Raw genomic sequence first — 22,998 nt, 5'->3', positions numbered from 1 at the left:
GATTGTGGCTCGATTTTGAAGAAAGACTACTTGGTTAATAAGGTCCTTTTCAATTTGAGTTCAAACTTAGCACACCTCTCAGAACATTTCGCCAGATCATAAGCTTCTTTTCTTTCTTGCTCTGTTAGAAAGCCTCTTGTACAGGCGGTTTATTAAAATAAAAGGCCACTTGTGTCAGATGCACGTAACTGGATCCCCGTTAATCCCGGCCTCTTCTGCGCTGGGTACTGGATCTAGTGTTAACATTAACCAAATTCATTCTAGCCCCTTCAATCTTGGTAGAAAACTAGGAATTGCCTGAAATACTTTTGAAAGCTGTTAGAGACCCAAGAAAAACCTGGATTTGAAAGAGGAATAATTGAGAAATGAAGAAGGATGCCTCAACCTTAGACATTGAATGTTCTGTTCACAGGTTAAATTCAAGGAGATTGGGCAGGACCATCACAATGATGCCTTTGCAGGTTAGGCAAGGGTTGAGATACACAACTGTTCCTGCTTCTATACTCTGAGCTTAGGGTATAAATAAGTTTTCTTTTTTTTAGAGTGTTAATGTTGAAGGTCATCATAAAGCAGTAAGTTCTCATGAGTCTGGTTCCATCATCCTGAATCCCTGGGTGCAATGAGGAAGCCATGGCCAGAGCAGGGGAGTGGGGCACTTCCCTATCTCGCGATAACACATTCCTCCTTATAGTTTATTTTATTTATTTATTTTTTTGGCTACACTGGGTCTTTGTTGCTGCGCGCTGGCTTTCTCTAGTTGCAGTGAGCAGGGGCTACTCTTCGTTGCGGTGCGTGGGTTTCTCATTGCGGTGGCTTCTCTTGTTGCAGAGCATGGGCTCTGGGGCTCGCAGGCTTCAGAAGTTGCAGCATGTAGGCTCAGTAGCTGTGGCTCACGGGCTCTAGAGCGCATGCTCAGTAGTTGTGGTGCACGGGCTTAGTTGCTCCACGGCATATGGGATCTTCACGGACCAGGGATTGAACCTGTGTCCTCTGCATTGGCAGGCGGATTCTTAACCACTGTGCAACCAGGGAAGTCCCTCTCCTTATAGTTTAGATGCGGGATTTGAGGCCTCTCTTCAGGGCCACATGACACCTAATGTTTCCACCAAACAGAGCAAAGGGATGTCCAGGAATTGGGAGAGGCAGACCAAGTCTCCTTTCTCTCTGCGCCCAGGAAATTGGAGGGCGTATGTGGCTTTCTTTTTAGGTCATTAGGCAAAGTCAGATCTTCCATGTCCTGGTTTGCTTGACTTTTCCAACCCACTACATCTTCATACTCTACACACTCATACTCTACAGGTAAGACCTAGCATTACTGGGCAAGTAGACATATGTTCCCACTGCAGCCTTCTCTGGATTCCCTGCAACTGGAAAGGCTAGATCGAGGCGCTATTACATTTTTCCCATATGTGCCAGAGGCAGTTATGCTATTGTGTAATGGGAACAAGGATGGAAAGGGCTCATGACAATAGCTTCAGGGAGAGAAGAACTGCGAAGCACTTTATATAACAGGGCGATTTTGGGGACTAAATTCAAGTATCTGAATTTTTCTCTTTTATCTTATTGGACAGGCTCTGGAATGGTGACTCTGGATTTTAACTTTGAGGGCGTAGGAATACAGAGACTTTCTTCATTCTTTTAGCTGCTGGGTTGTTCATTTGTTTTTTTCATTACCATTGTATGGTATTGGCAACCTCACTGGAAGGAGTCACAGAAATTGTGAATTTGAAAATGGAAGAAAAAAAAAAGACTCACCATTAGGTTGTCTCATGCTATAAAACTCTGTTTAAAATTATATTCTGCAACTTGATCTTTTCCCAGTTTAAGCTTAGTGCTAACCATTTTTCCTCTTTATTTTTCTTAAGAAATGGCTTTGGTGTGTATCAGGTATTACTTTGAATCCTTGTTACTCTTTTGTTTTTTCCTAATTGTACCCAGGTGTGCCTCTTTGGGCATAGTAAGCAATTCTTTCTCTTCCTTATTTAACCTTTACAATATTTAGAGGTTTTTAAATTGCCACTGTGGCAAACTGCACTATTTGTACCATTTGTTCTTTGACCATACGATTCTTTTTACTCTTTTGATAATTCTATAATATGTGTGCAAGGTGTAGTGTGAATACAATGAATAATGTGTGTGCAATAGAGTATTGAATTCCTCTAAATGAGAGGAGAGAACAGTGTCTGACTTCTTTTGGTTTTGAACAAGTCATGTAAGGAAGAGGAATGAAATTGAAAGGAGGATGTTACTTCAGGCTGGAGTTTATACAGCTAACTAATTTTAAAGACCTCTTTCAATATTATGGTCCAGTATTTCTCAGACGTAGCAAGACCTAAGCTAAAAAGTGTAGTACTTTATTAGACTATCCAGTAATTAGTTAAGCATACTTAGAAGACAGAAGCTAATGTATAAGATTCTATACTAAATGGAAGGCAACTGTATCATGGCTCTTAGATCATAGAACTTTATAGCTAAAAGAGGTACTAAGAAGTCATACTGTTTCACACTCTTCCCTTGTCCATAGTGAAACTGAAGCTCCTGGGTTTTTCTAAGTCCCCTGGCTACTTAGTTGCTGAGCCTAGTTAAGTCCCCGCCCCCTCCACTCACTATGCTTTGTTTAGTCAGCACCAAGTAGGAATGACCTTGAGAACTGCAAGCTGCTTTTTGCATTTTTAACCTTTATGTCATGAATTATTTATTACTTTTACACTAAATGTTACTTGGATGTTCAATATTGTTGCTTATTATTATTTGGCAGATACTAGATAAATCAATGTTAAGTTCCTCCAATATGATCCCAGACTATGAATCCTTTAGCTGTCCACTCTGAAATTGTAAAAGCAGTGACTAACTCCATCATGATGTTTTGTCTGAATGGTCATCAGCATCTAAAATATACATGTTCACCAGTGCAGGGAGGCCAAAAATGAGTCAAGTAGTAGATGAAGAATGTTGCTAATTATTTCCAAGGTCAATGACAAACCTTTTGTCCCTCGGACTCCCAGAGGGAAAATGTAAATAAGGCAGCCCCTAAAATGGAGAATCAGCTTCTGACTTGATACCTGGCATGGATCTAACTCTTTGCTAGAAAAGGAGAGTTTCCATTCCATTCCTCCTCTGTGTGCTTATCCAGATTTTGTCTTTTTCTTTCAGTGTCTTCCATTTGTTTAATTCTTTTGATTGTTTTTTAAACCACTTTATTGAGGTATTGACATACAAAAAGCTGTGCATATTTAATGTGTACAACTTGATGAGTTTGGAAATAAGTATACACTTGTGAAACCATCACTACAATCTGTGCTTTGCACCTTCCCATCACCTCCAAAAGTTTTCTGCTGCTCTTTTTACTTTTTTTTCCCCATATATTTAAGTCTTATCTCCTGACACTCTACATTTGAAAAAGACCTCTCTGTAATCCATGGACACCATTTGCTTTTTGTTTTATAGTGTTAATTTGCTATATCCTAGGCATTCCCTGTAAATGTATACAAGTTGTAAACTGGGTAATTGGTATATGCTACCTAGCAGTGTTCAGTCTACATTCATTTCCTTCTATTGCATAAGTAGTTCTGGCTTTTATGCAAACAAAGGAGTACATTTCTATATACAGTATATGGATGAAGCTAAAATGAAAAACAGCTTGGCTATCAGACGTGAATCCAATGTGCTATACAGACTAATCCATTATTTGAGTATATGTGGGATGGCATGAATTAATCTTAATCGTGTTTATTCTTTAAAAAATATCAACAGTTAAAAATTGCATATCTTATTATTAAAAATGGTTTTGGAGCTGAGATGTAATCTCCTAAATGAAGGAATAAAAATAAGAGCAGGATGATCCAGCTAACCATTTTTCTTCCTAAAACTTGAAATAAATGGAGATCAAGAATGTTAGACATCTTTAAATAAATCAGAGGTCTTATGACATTTCTAATACTTTATTAACAAAATTTTGATTTGATTTATCTATCTAAAATAACCAGCAAGGTATTCCCTAAGTGCTGAAACATAAATTACAAACACGAAAACTTGATTTATGTTAATGGTGGATAATATGCGAGACATGGCAAGTTATCACGGACTTGGCAATATTCCTTTAGGCGGGGGATGGAATCACAGAAAAGTACTGAAGAAAGTGCTGCCTTAGGCTCCATTTGTTGATATATAGATGACAGCTGTCTTCTAAGAAATGGTATAATCCTGATGATGTGAACTTCACTTTTATTCCAGACACCTCCAGGTTAAGTGAAATCTGCTCAACAATTCTGAGTGTCTCCGTGTCTCTGTGATGGATAAGAAACATTCAGACCTCTGGAAAGGATGGCAGAGGAGTATTAAAAAAAGGGTCTGCATAGGTAATTATTGGATCTCTCTGGTCTCTTACCGAATGTTAACGTTTGCATATTTCTCAAAGCACCTTCATTTCTATCACATCTTAGACCTTTAATGATGCTCACTGCCAATTCCCAATTCTGTGTCAATTCAAAATATGTCTTCTGTATCCTTTACCTGGGCTGCTAAGCAAGCATCAGTAGGGGGAAATCACATGGTTCTGCAAACTGGCACCAGTACACATCTTTATTTTCCAACCTCAGGGACTTGTGTTTTTCTCCTGCACCATCTCCCTGTTTTTTGTATGGCTGTCCTCTTCCGATTCTTAAGGTCTCACCTTCAACGTAACTGCGTCAAATAATCCTTCCCCGATCTCTCTGCCTAACTGGGTCCCCCCTCACCTGGGGCCTGTTCATTTATTTCATGACACTTTGACTCCTTATATTTCTTTATTTAGTGTTTGCCTGACTTTTTGTCTCTACAACTAATTTCTTGTGCAGAGGGACAGCATCTATTTTATTAATTACTGTGGTACAGCACTTCCTAGCATGTAGTAGGCACTCAGGAAGAATTTTTGTACAAATAAATAAGTTGTAAGATTGCTTTTTTTTCTCTTTAAAGAAAAGTCATCCCTAATTTTAAAAAAGTTTAAAAAGCACTCCTTTAAATGATTGTTACCATAAGCCCAAGAGATATTCTTATAGATGTCAGGTTGCATATACCTTTCAAATCAACTTCTCATGTGTGGTTAAATAGTTAAACAGACTCTTGTATTGTGAATTCGGAACATGTAGCAGTTGCTAAGTCTTTACAACAGTGGTTTTCACCCTCCCTCTGTTTGCAGATGTGCACAGACTGATGATGCTCTGTTGACACATGCCACGTGGACACACCCAGTTGTATATGGTTCCCAGAGCCCTGGCTGTTTTTGCACCTCTTTCTTCCCTGCTCGAGAAACCATATTGAGAGTGACTGAGTGTGAGTATAAGGCTATTAGAAGGATTACCTTGAATTTGTTCTCATTTATATGAAAAGTACAAGACAAACCCATTGTAAATTTTGGATTAAAAAATAATAATAATGAATGGTTTGCTACACACCTCACAATTAATCAAGACATATCAGTGCGTCATGACATGTGATCTTTTGAAGTGGTGTTTCAGAAATTAGTTCCAAACCACTGGGGAGATTTTTACTGCTCATATAACTTTTGGAGAAGAAGAAAATGCATGAGTTGAGAGTGAAAAATAGCAAACCCTGTGGAAGAGGAACTCATGGAAATAATAATTGCTGTAAAGTGTATACTGTTGCTTATAAGGTATTGCCTCTGAAGGCCTCCCTCAATGATTAACACAAAATACTTATTTAAGTTGCACCATATAGATGTAAATATTAGACATCTTTGGCCTAAAAATGCAATTTCATATGGCTCAAACTAATTAATTTGTTAATATTTTCTATCATTCATCTAAAATACACTTGGAAATGAGCCATAAGTGCTTGAAAGAAAAGTGGCACAACAGTGGATTTTTTGGTGTCCCTTTTGGTGTCTTCTTTCTCAGGACACGTCAACCAACCAATGAAGCTGTTGGTCTTAGTTGCACATCCTTAGCCCAGCACTGGTCTACGTGCTCTCTGGGGAACACCAGAGAAGCCCAGGATAGCTCTGACCCATAAGAAGTTATAGTCTAAGTGGAAGAACAAGATACATCTAGAAAATGAGACAGTTTATACATGCTAAATTATGCAGCCCTTACAAATAAAGAATGGCTTTTCTGCCACTATGGTTCCACTGTGGCTTGCCATACATGTATTTAAAGTTTTTTTTTATTTTGAAAAATAATTTTATATTTATAAATGAGTTGCGGTGATAGTACAGAGAGTTTCCATATAGCCTTATCCTCGGCTTCCCCAAGTGTTAACGTCTTACATAACCATGGTACAGTTATCAAACTAAAGTACTACCATTGCTACCTTCCTATTAACTAAGCTACAGACTTTATTCAGATTCCATGTTTTTCCATTAATATTCCTTTTCTGTTCCAGGATCCAATCTGCTGAGGTACCACATTACATTTAGCATATATGTATTTTAATAATGGATAAGATATAAAAGTAAGGAGGAAAGCATTTTATACATATTCAGATATCACTGCTGTTGGTATATTCTCTTCCTAACACACACATGTAAACACATACCACACACATTTCAGGATCAGACTGAATATCTATTTTTGTACCCTATTTTTTATCATGTAACAAATCATAAATATTACCCTATATTATTAAATTAGTATTTGAAATATGTTTGATGTATACATAGTTTTTATCACATGGATTACCAGATTATTTAAAAACTTTAAAAAATTGAATAAAATCAATTTGTAACATTGTACGTATCATTACCAGATTATTGAATGCTTGTTTCCATTTTTACTCCTACAAATGACACTGTGATGATTTTCAGTGCACGTGAGCTCTGGGCAGTTTTCGTATTTCTGCAGGCTGATCATAAGGAAAAATATATAAAGTGAAGGTCTGTGGAATTTCCCCTTTTATTATATTTTAAAATTCAATAGTAGCACGTTTAAACTCTACTGAAATCTCTACATTGAAAATGAAAATCTCCCCCTGCTCTGGTAGATTTACTTCCCTGAGGAAAAGAACATATCACGAGGTCTCTGGCTTTAGCCTGAACCCGTGCAACTGAAATTATTAGGGGTGTTTCCAGCAACTGTGTAAAAATGTAGCTTTAATCCTCAGCTTTTCATAAGTGGTCAAAGTTCCAATGAGTTCACAGGAAGACTATTTCAGCCCTATGATCTTTTGATTTGTGACCAAGGGTGGCACTGGTTGAGCATTTCCTGTGCTTGTGGTTGGCTGGCTTTTTTTTTAGGATTTTGCTGCTCATTTGTCACCGAGGAGTCAGTTTCATTACTAGGTAGACATCAACATCAGGGAAGAAGGTCCTCTGATTGTCCCTGCCTTCAAGAATAGATAATTCATCCGTTCCCAGGACACTAAGTCTTTTAGGGGCAAACTCCTGACCTAACTCCCGTTGGTCATGAGAGCATCCAGGAAGCATCTTGGGACCCCTTAACTGCCAAAGCCGCCAGCCACAGTGGCTTGACTGGTCACGGAGAGCTCACTGCTCATGTTGGGGCTTACCACTACCAGTGGACAGAGCACGGGTAATGGAAAAAGTGTGGCTCTGGGCTTCCCTGGTGGCGCAGTGGTTGAGAGTCCGCCTGCCGATGCAGGGGACACGGGTTCGTGCCCCGGTCCGGGAAGATCCCACATGCCACGGAGCAGCTGGGCCCGTGAGTGATGGCCACTGAGGCTGTGTGTCTGGAGCCTGTGCTCCGCGACGGGAGAGGCCACGGCAGTGAGAGGCCCGTGTACCGAAAAAAAAAAAAAAAAGTGTGGCTCTGAAGCTAGTCAGGCCTGGGCTCAAATCCTAGCAGGCAGGATCCAGTACCTATCAGGGACTCCCAAGTTTAAGCAAGGAACTGAACCCCTCTAACCTGAGCTTTCTCAGCTGTGAGCATGCGATTGTTACACAGGCAGTTGTATAATTTGAACAAGATTTGAAAATGTTTGGTACAGTGCCTGGCATAGAGTGTGTCATCGGATCAAAGTTTGTTAAATGAAGGGATGGATGAATGACTCGCAGAGCCAACTGAACACCCTTTTTAAAAAAAATAGGGGTGTGCCCACTTGTGATAGAAAGCATAAGAAATATCAATGCAATGAGTTAAATGTCAATTTCATTTCTTCCCCTGGGTGGCAGACAACATACACCACCTCCAGCTAGCTAACATAGAAGGAATTTATTGACAGGACACTCAGGTTCTGAAATCTAAGAGTTAAAGCAGCCAGTCTTTGGTTGGGTTGGAGCCAGGCAATGTCAGGGACCTCAGAAGCAGGAAATTATGGACCTTTTCTCTAGGATACTGACATCTATAATTCTCAGCTTTAGTGACCTGCTGTCAGATGGACCGACTCTGGCCAGGAAGGCAGGGTCACGTGGTCCAGGCATGACTGCGGGGGGTTCCTCCTTTGTAAAAGGGGCAATCCCCAGGACAAGGGGAATATTGGAAACTAACTGAACATGCACACGTGTTTTCATTTCTCTTGGGTGAAAACCTAGGTATAGAAAGGCTGGGTCATATTGTAGGTATATATTTAACTTTTTCAGAAACTGCCACCAGTTTTCTAAAGTGGTTCTACCATTTTACATTCTCACCAGCAATGCATGAGACTTCCAAATGCTCCATATTCTCACCTACACTTGGTACGTATCCAGAATTTATTTTTTTAAAAACCTCTCAAAACTTAATACTAAGAAGACCAACAACCCAATTTTTAAAAAATGTATAAAAGATTTCGACAGAGAATTTGGCAAAGAAGATGTAGTCCTTAGAGAAATTAGTCATTAGGGAAATGAAAACTAAAACCACAACTGACATGCTTATTTAAATGGCAAAGGTTAAAAGGGAGCAAAAATTTTACATTAGTATGATATCCATTTTATGGATGAGAAAAGTGATGTTCTGGGAATTACATAACTTGACTGAGGTTGACCAGCTATTAAGTGGTAGAATTTGAATTTGAACCCAGGTCTGCTAACTCCTGCTTAAACCCGATGCTATTCAAGCAGTAGTCCTTTGAAGGAGGCTTCAAAAGCCAAGGTTGGGGGCTTCCCTGGTAGCGCAGTGGTTAAGAATCCGCCTGCCAATGCAGGGGACACAGGTTCGAGCCCTGGTCCGGGAAGATCCCACATGCCGCGGAGCAACTAGCCCGTGCTCCACAACTACTGAGCCTGCGTGCCACAAGTACTGAAGCCCGCACACCTAGTGCCCATGCCAAGAGAAGCCACCACAATGAGAAGCCCACACACTGTAAGGAAGAGTGGCCCCCACTCACCGCAATTAGAGAAAGCCTGCGCGCAGCAACGAAGACCCAAAAATAAATAAATAAAATAGATACAACATTAAAGAAATAAAAAATGATTTTTCTTTTAAAAAAACCAAGGTTGGAAACGGGGGAACTCACTTCTTACTAAGGAATACAGTTTCCATTTCCTCTCCTGATGGGGCAGCCTATCACCAGTCACAGTGGATATCATGGAACTTCAAGTCTGGATATCTCTTTTGCCTAAAGGATAACATTTATGTTTTCCCAACATCCAGAGTTGTCTAGATGCCTTTTGAGAGAAGAATTCAAAGTGTAGAATGCCCACCAAAACTTCATCAGTCCAACAGAGATAGAGGCCTGTTGAACCATGATGATGAAGAATGTGTTTTTCTTTTTTTAAAAAAAAAAAAGAATGTGAGTTTTCTGGCTCAGAGAGATATGAGTTTGAATCACAGATCTGCTATTTTTTTTAATTAATTAATTTATTTATTTTTGGCTGTGTTGGGTCTTCATTTCTGTGCGAGGACTTTCTCTAGTTGTGGCAAGCGGGGGCCACTCTTCATCGCAGTGCGTGGGCCTCTCACTGTCTTGGCCTCTCTTGTTGCGGAGCACAGGCTCCAGACGCACAGGCTCAGTAGTTGTGGCTCACGGGCCTAGTAGCTCCGCGGCATGTGGGATCTTCCCAGACCAGGGCTCGAACCCGTGTCCCCTGCATTGGCAGGCAGATTCTCAACCACTGCGCCACCAGGGAAGCCCTGCTATTTCTTGATTACGTGATCCAGGACAAATTACCAAACGCTTTGAGCTTTGATTTCTTCATTTGTGAACTTGGAACGATACTGACATTACAGTGTTTTAAGGGTTAGAGGAGCTGATGTATAATACATAGGTTACCACAATGTCCTACAGTTAATAAATTCTCAAAACACTGTTACCATGTCACAAATAATAATGTGCAACCACACTAAGAGTAGGTATATTAATCGTCTCACTCACTACAAAGCCTAAATGAAACACTAACTCATCATTACCTAACATCTTACATCCCTCCAGGGACTTGCTCCTTTATTTAGGAAATGCTAATCCACCACCAGATGATGGCATTAATTCTATAAGGATTATTAAGAAGTCAGTGAGATATTTATCCTTTAGTTGTCAACGTTAGACATAGTCTTTGGAGGGCGTATCTCTGGCTGCTCTTGGGCCACATCAGCTCAGTGTCTGTGCGGTGTTTTTACAGTTCAATTATCAGATATGCAGGGATCCCACGGAGTAAAGAAATCAATGTAATGAAAGAGCTCTACGCAGCCCTGTTACTTATGCTAAGATAGCAAAGCCTGGCTGCGGTTCCGTGGCTTATGAACCTTATCAGGTGTGCACACTCGGCATCCTTCCTTCATCCTTTACTGGTTCTAACTCCACCAGCTCTTTTCCCAGCCCCTGGACATGCTACTTTAACTACCAATGAAGTGTTTTCCTCTGTCCTACTGACTTTTTTTTGAAATACAATTGATGTTTTCAGTCAGTACTTAGGGACCACAGTGAAGCTTCCTCCAAGCACTTGGATGTCAGATGATGAGGAAAAACGAGCCATTTTCTCTCTGGATGCCTCCAGCAACTTTCTCTCAGGTCGTCCAGTAATGAGCTGGCCCGGCAGAGAGAGCCAGAAGTTATACTGGTTGGCACCAATTCTGATACACAAACTTCCCAGAAGATGGGCATTGAGAAGAGAATGTTTTTTCACACTGGCAAGGTTGTGCCTCATTTTCAGAGCAACAGGGTTAGGTGATCTCTGTCACCTCCCAGCTATAAATATGTGAGGTGGTGGGTACCAGAAGATCTCTCTCCTGGAGCACAATTTAAATTGTCTCCAGCTATGCCCACTTAAGCAAGACGGACTCAACTTAAGCCATATGATGGTGGGAGACTAGGTAACTGCCTACATTCTGTTCCTTGAGCCCAAAGGCACCTAAGACAATTTCTTCTTAGTGTGTCATTGTGGTGTTTGACCCTAGATCTCTTGCAACAGAAAAATAATGCTTTTTTTCTTTCGTAACTTGACTTTAAAAAAAGCACATAACACTTTAGAGTGGAGATACTGAAATTCAACTCCAAGGCCTATAAGATATGCCTATAACTCATCCAATTAATCCATTTATTCCTTTTAAAAAAATTATGGTAAAATACACAAAACATAAAATGTATCATCTTTACTATTTTTGAGAGTGCAGTTCTGGGGTATTGAGTACATTCATATTGTGCAATCATCACCATCACCTAGCTCCAGAATTCTTTTCGTCTTGCAAAACTGAAGCTCTATACCCATTAAACAATAACTCCACATCATGCCTCCACCACCCCACTTGCAGCCTCTGGCAACCACCATTCTCCTTTTGGTCTCTATGTATTTGATTAACTCTAGGTACCTCATGTAAGTGGAATCACACAGTATTGGCCTTTTTTCCCCCTTTCATTCTTAAGATATAGTGATAGAAGTTAGCCAGTTACTTTCTAGAAACTTTGGCAATGGAATTCCTATGGAGTTGGGGGAATCCTGCTGTTTATCTTAATGCCATTAAAATGTGTATTTCTGGATTTCTTCTGATCCCAGGTTTATAAAGCAACCCTCTTTACAGTATATCTTTGTACAGTAGAATCATGTAGCTGCCTCCCAAGCATTTATCCCAGCCTATTTACACTGTATAGATTGTATTGTAGTTTGGCCATCCCTTAACTCCAGAGATTGGCTGTAAACCAATTTTCACAAACCCATACTCTTTGTCACAGTGATTGATTCAGGGATAAAAACTGACCTAGACCTAAACTAATCCTCTGGCTATAGTGATTAGTTCATGGATAGGTACTTATCTCATTTATTCCAGTCAAAGTAAAGTTTAGGACCTTTATTTGATGGTTGGACAGAAAGAAGCCATCATTCTTTTACTAAAGTTGAATAGAAAAATGCATATCATCTTATTGCTGCTGACAACCATTTTGCCACCATGGAAAGGGTGTCAATATGATGGAAAATAGAGCCAATATATCAAAAGAAATTTAATTCTTGGTGATAGCCTTAAGCTGCTGGATCAAGCCTTGCCTGGAGTACTTCCTAGCACAGACCTTTTGGGTTATATAAATCAATCAGTAAATTATTGTTTAACCCAATTTGAGCTGGATTTTCTATGACTTGTTTTTAAGTACATTCTAATGGCTTTCCATAGAGATCTGTGAACAGAACCAGAAAACAATGGTTAAATGGAATCCATGTATTCCCTTTGATACTAATTTCTCTTTGTGAAAAAATACATTGGTCTTCTGGTTTTACACATTAGTTTCTTTTGCTTGTTTAATATGAGATGTGGGTTCATTCTCAGGATCCTGAAAAAATTTAGTTTTTGACTTTGTCCTACTGGGAACCACGGTCTACTTTCAAGATAGTGAATATCATTCTGTGGAGGCATCTTGGGAAAAGACCTTAGCGACCATGCACAGTCTGCCTTGAAGGCACTCCTTGACCTTGAGCTTCTGTTTCATCCCTTTAAATTTCTGTAGCCACTGGAAATTCTTCTGGACATCAGTGAATGCTCTAAAAGTAGCAGTGCTAGTCCCACCATTGGCCACTTGGTCTCTGACACTTGGCCTCACAATCCCGGAAGCCTCCTACTTAGGTGCTATTGTATTCTCTGGCCAGCAAAGGGGAGCCAAGTCTTCCTGCAAAGGCCTGAGCCCTTTGCATGTGACCCATGATGGAGGTGATATCATGTAGCACAGTGCCTAGCAAGTATGTCCTGCATTGACTCTGAATCTGAGAGGTCCCTCTAGTTCTGTCACTGGCAGCCCTGAGAAGGCTGGAAGACACCAAGTTCAGTTCAGTGAAGGCTCATATTTTTCCTTGTCCTGTTTCTCAGCTCTTCCGACTTATACAGATCCCTGGCTGACCTTTCTGGTAGCGTAGTTGTGTGTTCTCAGTATTTTCCCCCTTCCTGCTCCTCTTAGAGAAATCTATGCATCATTTCTCTTCTTCTGCTGGCCCTGGGTAAAAATATATTACACCCAGAATAGAAATAACACATTAGCAGTAGGGTTGTTCACACATGGTGTGCTCATGAAGCATTTCTTTCTAATGCGACTCAAAATGCAAAAAGAAGATGCTAACAAAAGATTGCAATTACACCAAAAACCTGAGTGTTTATTGTTTTCAGTTTTACCCTAGAAGTTGTGGACTCCTTGAATTCAGGGAAAGTTGTGGATGAAGTGATGTTCAGACATACTTAGGGAAATGTCCATGGACACATATTCTATTAGTTGTGGCTAAATGCAGAGCTATTTGCCCTGTCAGCATCATGACAAGACGTTCTTGGAATTCCAGTCTATAAACATTTACATGCAGTCACTCTAAACGTTTTGGAGCAAAGACTTGTATTTTCTCTTTTCCAGTGACGGAAGCATTTTTTAACAGAGCATCCTGTGTGAACTGGTTGAACAGAGTGCCATGAAAGTCTTTAATAAATTATAGGTGGATTTATGGGTTCTGCTCGGGACCATTGTAGGTTGGCTGAGTTGAAATAAAATGGCACATATTCATCCAGAAGGTTCAGTGGGTCCTAGGTATTAGGAAAAGGAGATTCATGAGTGGAAGCTATTTTTTTTTTCACCTTATAGTCAGTCTTCTTACTCTACATGGACAATTGTCTCTAGGATTGAATAGTCCCATCACATTAAAGTGCCGTATTATTAAGTTACTTAGGAAAGCTTCTTCAGAGAAACTCAATTTACCTTTTGCAAAATCATATCAGTGAGCAAACTGAGAGTCTGCCCCACAGTTCCAACAGGAAAGCATCACAGCAATCTAAGGTGGATGGACCTCATTTATATGCGTAACATCTCTAAGAACAGATATTCACAAGGTCTCTTGTGACTAGTGTTTTCCACCATGTATTACATTTCCTACTTCCTGTGCTTTCATTAAGAGGAGCAGAGGACTGCTGATGGAATGTCAAAGCTTCTGCTGACTTGGCCACTTGCAGGGATGTCGTTGGCTTTGTCGGTCCATTGTGACTTTCTGTACTCATTTATAAATAAACCTCTTGTGAGCTGTGCTCATGAGAAAAATGTGAAGATGAGTGGGAGTTAGGTTCTAAATTAAATAGGAGTGTTTCCTTAAATCAGGGCCAAAGTATTAGCAGAAGCAGTGGTGTTTGGAAATTATGGCTGAAATAACTGGGATTCTTGAGGGAAGGTTCAGAAACCTTGAAGGTTATCTGTACTGAATGTGTATATTGAAAGTTCCACCTCTTGCCATAAGCAGTTACATGGACCTAATTTCTAACTGCATGATGTTGACCTGCTTTGTGCCTCTTCTTCCCTTGACGTGGTGCTTCTCTTCAGCTCTCTCTTCGGTACGGTTGATAACTAACATGGATATTCGCCATCTGTCTTCATTGAACTTGTGTGTTCAGTTTATGCTGCTCAAGCTGTCGATGTAACCAGTCACACCACTCAACTAGTGACTAATCTTTGTGAAGCAAAGCAAGGATAATTTTATCTAAAAGAAAATTTTCTTCTCCTTTTTTCCTCTTCCAGATGATCACTGAGATGGCTAGAATTTATATGTTGTTTGTGCACTTGGAGAGCTCCCAGTAGATAGTGAGAAGGACAAGGAAAGAGTAAGGAAGAAAAGATAGTGAGCAAACTCTTTGTTGGCAAAAATAATATTGCTGTGTTGCTGCCTCCAAAGGTCTGTGTGATGTCTCCACTTACCTAGTAGCTTGTGTGCTTTCTGGTGAGTTTCCGTGAAGGTCCTACTCCATGTAGGAAGGCCAACAAAAGGGCAATTTCCAATGCATGGGATGGAATTGTCTCTCTTTCCTATAGAATCAAGTTAGAAAATGAATCTCGACATTTATCAGGGGGTGTCATAACACTGGAGACCATCTCATGCAAGTAGGCAGCATTGCTTTTAAGAGGCTCTTGTGAATCACACAGGGAACTCTTTCCTTATAGAAGTGCTAGAAAAGTCATCTTCAAAGAGATGAGGATGTACACTGGCCCCTCTGCCTGGAATACCCTTCCTTTTCTTGACCACCTGCAAAATCCTGATCTTGTCAAGCAGAGCACAAGTGTCTCTGACCTCTGTTTCCTCTGTAGAATTGTGCCCCTAGTATATTTAGTTCTTAGTTTATTGAGTTCTTGCCACTGTTATAACACCTTTTAGAGTAGAACAAATATCTGTTGCCTGCTTTATGTTGGGAACTGGCTACGTGCTTTAAGGGTGACTCTTCATAACCACCCAAGTATTATCTCCATTTTACAGATGAGGAAATGAGGTAATGTATGAAAAATGGTTAGTATCTAGCATAAAGTAAAGATGTAAAATAAATTATTAGAAGTAATCAATATTATGTGTTTACATATTGACCTAATATTCCTTTGAGATAAGGGCAGAGTCAAATTCTTTGTAGTCCTAGCACCTAACAGAGTGCTTGGGGCCTAGTAGGTGCTTAATAAATCTTAGTTAAAGGTGTGAGTAATTGGCCAGTAGATCTGAATCTTCCTAAGAGTTTAGAGTAGAGCGAAAGTGATTCAGGTTAGATAGAAAGCAGAGCTTTATATCTCTTATAAGGTATTTGTCTAATTATAAATATAATAGAAGGGCGTTGAAGAAAATTAGGACAATACAGAAGAATATATACTTTTCACAGTCATCTATCACTCAGAGAAAATAATTTTCCTTCCATTCTTTTCTCTGTGCGCTTTTACTCTGATATCATAATATATATGCAACATTGTATGTTGCTTTTGTGCTATTCCAATATTATAAGTATTTTCCATGTCATCAAAAACTTTCAGTAAACTTTACTTCTAATTGGTGTATAGATAAATATGTTTATTATATGAATTTACTTATACATTCCCTTTACACTGAACATTTAGGGTGTTTGTAAATTTTTACCATAATAAATAACACTGTAATGAACATCTTCGGGCATATATAAGTTTTGTGCACATCTTTGATATTAACTGTTGGTATAGGGATTTCTACAGATTGAATTAGTGGTCAAAGTGTATCAATATTTTTAGGCTCTTGGTACATATTGCCAGTTTGCACCCAAGAGAGGTAATAACAGTTTATTCATACATTAGCTGTGTCTGAGCACACTCATGAACATTATTATTACCTTTTACATCTTTGCTACTTTGATAGACTAAAAAAGACATTGAACCAGGCTCAAAGGCTACTTAACTTTATGATTCTATTTATATGACATTCTGGAAAATGAAAAACTGTAGGGAAAAAAATTGGATCAGGGTCTGGGGAAGAGGGAAGGGATTGAAAAGAAAGGGGTCCTGGGGAACTTTTTGGGGGTGATGGAAATTTTCTATATCTTGATCTTGATGATGGTTTCGTGACTGTGTATATTTGTGAAAACTCATTGAACTATATACTTGAAAAGAATGAGTTTTCCTGTGTGTAAATTATACTTCAATAAACCTAACTTATAAAAAATGACATTGCTCATTTTTTAAAGTCACAGTTCTTTTGCTTTCCAGTGAAATTGAACGGCTTTATATTGATTAGTCATTTAATGGAGAATTAGTTCCACTGGAGTTCTTTGGAGACTTGTATTTAATCCCATTATAGAATTGTCTACTAAGTCTGAGAATTTTTCCTATGAATTTGAGTGATCTTTTGATAGTGTCTGTCCTACTTGCTAAAAATAGTTTTCTAAAGTTCTTTTAACTTTGTGAATATTTTATGTAGTTATTTGATCTAGCCAAATTTGCTGACATTACTTTCATGGTTTCTTTAATTTTTTAGCAGGCCTTCCCGATAGAAACCTTTGAAACATCGCATTGTTTCAGTAAATTGTACTTCAGTTTCTCTGGGGAAGTTACCAGGTATGCTCTGGGAACGCTTTTCAAATTAAGAGAAGATGACCTCTCTATGCATAAGTGTAGTTGTTTACCTTCCAAGATGCTTGTTGGGTTCATCCTCTCATCCTTTTCCTACTGCACCATTGGGCTGAGTGACTGGAGCCTGTGCCTGTGACCTAAGTCACCACGCTTTCCCCACAGTGGCAGCAATGCCCTGTAAAGTGATTTTAGCGATAGAAATGGACTAAAACCTCAGTTAATAGAGAGCCTCATTTAACTTTTCCTTCTGCTCTCCAGTTTTTGGAAGTTGTGTTTTGTCTTGATTTGCTCCATAATGGGATTGAGGGAAAAGTATTACTTAACCTTGTACATTTCAGTAAATACCTACTGATTGCTTACTGTGTGCCTGGAGCATTGCTAGGTGCTAGACATACAAAGGTGAATAAGATAGACTAAGTTTCCTGGTCTCATAGAACTTACAGCCTAGTTATGTGGATAGACAATGAATAAGTATCAGACAGTGACATCAAATAATTGGAAATTATGATAAGTGCTATGAAAGGAACAAAGATGATGTTGTCTGCCTGCTGCAAGTAGGGACGTGAAGAGTGACCCTGTTCTCACTCCAGTCTGAAAAGTTCTGTTTGGCCTCAACCTTCCAATAAATTTTCCCTTCTTGGAAGACTTCAGCAAAAGGAAAATGGTTGCAAACCAATGCCCTATGGAATTATAAATAAATGTGAGAAGCTGAGTGAGCTTGGGCAAGGCCAGGTTTCCTCATCTATAAAACATAGTTAATGTTATCTGTCCTAGGGGTTGCTGGGAGAATTACCAACTATAAATGTAAAAGAGGCAGAAGAGATACTGGCTGAAGACTCTGAAGTCAGACAGCCAGGGTTCTGGCTTCTCCACTTACTAGCTGCTGCTGTGTCAGGTAAGTTATTTAGCCTCTCTGTGCCTCAGTTTCTTCATGTAGAGGGTGGTGATGGCAATAGTGCCTACCTCCGAGGGTTGATTGGAGAATGAAATAAGAAAAAAATATACATTTGGCTTTTAAAATAGTGCTTGGTGCATGGTAAGAGATAAATCAAGGCTAGCTTCTCTCCTTGTCATCATATCATTGTCGTCGTCATCATCATCATCTTGCAATACAGGTCCTAACACAACCACAGTGAATCCTCATGCATTGTAGCCATGTAGTCAGATGACCTGGAGCAGTCGGGCCCTGGGTCTATGAGGAATAGGTACATGCGTAAAGAGAGAAATGTGAGCAGCACGGTGGCTGTAGACTTTCTGTGTAAAAGGGGTCAGAGATCTCATCTCAGTTCCAGCCCCATTTCCCTATCCCTTTTATTAGGGAGAATGACCTTGAAGGAGGGAGAATTGCACTCTGAGTAGGTAGTACAGCCTTGGCTACAAGCCCAGCTTCACCAGCCAGGTGCAGAGGACAGCCCTCTGATATCTCTGCAATGATTTAGCTTTATTGCCTATTGTCTCTCTCTCCAAACTGCCTCCAGAATGAATGTCCCAGCCAGAACCCCTATAAAGGACACCAGCTCCCCAAGTACCTCCCGAGATGCGGATACTCTCCCTGTGTGAAACATCCTTCAAATTGACCATTAGTGGAGGTTGTATTTTGCACCTTACAAAGAGGAAATTACACTGCATTAAAAGTTTTGCCCTCTGGCTTAGGGAGTGAATTAGATGAGGGATGCAGGCTGGGGTACTTTCCTACTGGGCATAATACCCAGTTTATTTTCATTTACATTAATTTCTCTACATCAGTGACTGCATGAGGCGTTAAACTATTAAATGCAAACAACTCCCAATTGCTTGACACAAATAGAAATGTTTAGTGAATATTAATTTTTAAAAAGTAGCCTATGGATCCTCCAAAATTCAAAATTGTGAGAACATGTTAATCAACTTTTCACATTGCATAGAGCTTGACTCTCCTTCTCCCTCCCTCTCTCCCTTCTGTCCTCCCTGCTTCTTTCCCTCTCCTCTTTCCTTTCTCCCTTTCTAAGTTTCCTTTGAAAAGACAAAGCAAATACATTTAAGTGGAAAAAGTTAAAGTAGTATAACATTGGTAGCACAATGAATAGAATGCATGGACATGAAAGCCTTTATCTGGAGGATTCCAAGATGCAAAGAATTAAAAAAAAAAATCTCCCTTCAGCTGTATGAATGGAGCAGTTTGGCTGCTGGTATGAAAGGGGATTTTAATTTATGCATCTTATCTAAATATCAATTACATCTACCTAATATCTTCCTGGCCTCACTGGCCTGTTAGAAGGAGAGTCAGTTTAGGAAAAAGGAAGATGTCTCTACTGGGGTGTCTCATCAGCACCTCGTTTCCAAGCTTCCAGGAACCTTGGGACTTACTTGAGCAAGAGTGGAATCTTAAAGCCTCCATAAAAATTGACGGATCGGGCTTCCCCGGTGGCGCAGTGGTTGAGAGTCCGCCTGCCGATGCAGGGGACACGGGTTCATGCCCCAGTCCAGGAAGATCCCACATGCCGCGGAGCGGCTGGGCCCGTGAGCCATGGCCGCTGAGCCTGCGCGTCCAGAGCCTGTGCTCCACAACGGGAGAGGCCACAACGGTGAGAGGCCCGAGTACGGCAAAAAAAAAAAAAAAAAAAAAAATTTATGGATCTTTCCCCCCATAGTTTTATTCTCATCTCCTAACTTCATTGTATGTTGTGGTTAAAAGAGTTTTGTTGTTAAGAGAGATCTGGAATCCAGGCTCTGTCCTTCATGAGTTGTATGACTGGGCAAAATGACTTTCACCTCTCTGGTCCTCAAATTCCTTACCTACAAGATGGGCAACAAAGACCTGTCTTCCATGGGTATTTCCAACACTCTGATAGTAAAAGCTGAAGTATATAAAAATAAACGTAGAAAAGACACTGGAAGGAAAAAATAGAATGTTAAAAATGGTTGTTTATTTTTCCTCTTTGTTTCGCACCTTTCAACTTTCTATATAGGCAAGCATTATATTTCAATAGGAAAATTATGGTTTATAAAATCACATCTTCTTTTGTTCAAGATCACATGGATTATAATAATATCTATTGAATCTCCTTTTCCTTTTCCTCTGCTCCATAAAATCTACCCTTCTCTCTTACTCTTTTGAAAGGAAAGCAGATATGGGGTATATTTATTTCCAATTGCTGCTGTGACAAATTACTGCATACTAAGTGACTTAAACAACACAAATGTATTCTCTTACAGTTTTGGAGATCAGGAATCTGCAATGACTCTTAGGGGGCTAAAATCAAGGTGTGGGCAGGGCCGGTTCTTTTGGGGGCTGTGAAGGTAGAATCCGTTTCTTTGCCTTTCTTGGCTTCTGGTGGCTGCCCGTATTCCTTGCCTTGTGGCTCCTTCTTTCTCTTCTTTTTTTTTTTTTTCAGTAATAAAGTATGTCTATTTTATTTTTTAAAATTTATTTCATTTTTTAAATTTAATTTTTATTTTGTATTAAAATATAGTTGACTTATTCGGTTGGCTTTTTGGCCAATCCAGAACAATGTTGCGTTAGTTTCAGGTGTACGGTTATACATATACATACACCCATTCTTTTTCAGATTCTTTTCCCATATAGGTTATTAGAGTTCCTTTTGCTATACAGTAGGTCCTTGTTGATTATTTTATATATAGTAGTGTGTATATGTTAATCCCAAACTCCCCCACCTTTCCCCTTTGGTAACCTTAAGTTTGTTTTCGAAGTCTGTGAGTCTGTTTCTGTTTTATAAATAAGTTCATTTGTATCATTTTTTCAGATTCCACATATAAGTGATAGTACATGATATTTGTCTTTCTCTGTCTGACATATACACAAGGGAATACTACTCAGCCATAAAAAAGAATGAAATAATGCCATTTGAAGCAGCATGGATGGACCTAGAGATTATCATGCTAAGTGAAGTAAGTCCTTCCCTCACTTTCAAAGCACATCACTCCAGTCTCTTCTTCTGTCATCACATCACCTTCTTCCCATGCAAGGACATTTGTAATTACATCAGACATAGCCGCTTAATCTGGCGCAGTCTCCCATCTCAAGAACCTTATTCACCTCTGCAAAGTTCTTTTTTGCCATACTAGGTAACATATGGAGATCTTGTAATGAGGGGACATCACTAAGCCCAGCACATGGGGCTTGTGTATAAGAGGTGATGAATTAAACAAAAACTGGGCAAGGAAAAGCCACAACAAAGTTTCTGATAATGTGAAATAACAAGTACTTTACACAGAATATCTGTTCATGTCTTAAAGATCATAGCTGTACTGGACCAAATGCACTGGCAGGAGATACAACATGTTTGGGTCTGGTGTAAATGCAGAAGCTGGTGTGTTCTATTAAAAAACCCAAATCATGACATACAACAATGAAAAATGATCAAGTCGCTTCTCCCCAAATCTCTAAAAGGCTAGAAATTCAGTCTAAAATTATTCTTATTATTCTTTGAAATGTTAATTCTTACAGCTAAAAGGCACCAGAAAGACTCATATCAGGGACTACTCCTTGATTCAAAAGCAGCCTGGTTTCTCCAGCTTGGTACCAAGATATGGCAAGGATGACTTTTTTAAAAAGCAAAAAGGTTCAAATGATTATTTTTTGTTGAAAAAGTGCCACAGGTTATTAAACTAGCATCAGGAATGGATATAATCAGATCTCATCTATTATTAATGAGGTTCTGCCTTAATGTGATCATTGTAGGTGTGTGCCTTACACCTAGAAGCTATCATCTAACATAATAACAACCTGAAATAATGAGTTGCCAGTAAGATATTTTTCTTCTGTGAAGGGTTATACCTATAGGGCTGCTTTTTCCTTTTCCTATAACAACAACAACAATAATAAACTGTAGCCTTTTAGACAGAGACAGGTGTAAGTTTTATTTGTAATATAACAGTAACTGCTTATCATCTTTACAGTTAAGATTGGCTACAGAGCCAACACAAAAATGTTTTGAAAACCATATTATTACACCTTATAATAATGATCCCAGAGCCGAAAAAACTCATGTAACTTTTTTTAACATCTACTGTGTGGATGTGTGAAGGACAGAGACAGAGAAAGAGACCGAGAGAGAGAGAGTAACAGAGATCCAAGATATGATTATGCTTAGAGGTCAATTTACTAAGAAATTAAAAAATATTCTTGTACACAAGCCTTTTAACTGCAATCCATTTCCTTCTCTAAGGCATAAAGCTCAGAAAAGACATAAATTAAGCCTCTATGAACAGAGGAAGAGACAGACCACATCCTGAATAGGTTAGCTTCCTTTATAGCTGGTTATTACATATAGTTGTGTGAGGCTTGCTCACAAAAATCCTCTTTAATCCTTAATGCAGTTGAATTCTATGGGGTGCAGTTACCTGGAAACCAGATTAGGCAAACTTAAGTGTCAGGAGTGAGAGTGAATGAAGAAATAAGGCAATAAGACCCAAGTACCCGAGCATGTGACAACAGCAAAATCAGTGGCGAAAAGCTCAAGGTTGGCCAATTAGAACCTTGATCTCTCCAGTGGTTATTCCACTAATTCCCCCACTCTCTCCCTTCCTGGCTGGACTCCACTTCCTTACAATCTGCTGGATTCCAGCTCTGCAGTGTGACTTTTGCTCTGCTGGCCTGGTTTCCGGGCAGGGTGTCTTGGAAGTATTGGTGACTTGATCTCGGTCAAGTTAGTGCTATGGCGTCTGGAGGCTCTCCCCTCCTCTGCCTTCCTCAGCACGAGGCTTTCCTGGCTCTTCTTTTCTTTCTTTTCGTTTAAAAATTTTTTTATTGGAGTATAATTGCTTTACAATCTTGTGTTAGTTTCTGCTGGATAGTGAAGTGAATCAGCTATATGTATACATATATCCCCT

General features: G+C 39.5%; 1 long non-coding RNA gene across 1 annotated transcript in view; it reads left to right on the top strand.

Annotated features, from left to right (window-relative positions):
• Positions 1 to 4,244: 4,244 nt before the first annotated feature.
• Positions 4,245 to 22,998, top strand: part of LOC132522944 (uncharacterized) — a 173,800-nt gene continuing 155,046 nt past the window's right edge. Inside the window, exons 1-3 of the long non-coding RNA XR_009541385.1 lie at positions 4,245 to 4,358; positions 5,180 to 5,313; positions 17,941 to 18,061. This is a non-coding gene — a long non-coding RNA (uncharacterized LOC132522944). The remainder of the gene's footprint in view (positions 4,359 to 5,179; positions 5,314 to 17,940; positions 18,062 to 22,998) is intronic.

The sequence above is a fragment of the Lagenorhynchus albirostris genome, chromosome 7 (genome assembly GCF_949774975.1).
Source record: "Lagenorhynchus albirostris chromosome 7, mLagAlb1.1, whole genome shotgun sequence".
Lineage (NCBI taxonomy): Eukaryota > Metazoa > Chordata > Mammalia > Artiodactyla > Delphinidae > Lagenorhynchus > Lagenorhynchus albirostris.
This window is presented reverse-complemented; position numbering and strand designations above follow the sequence as displayed.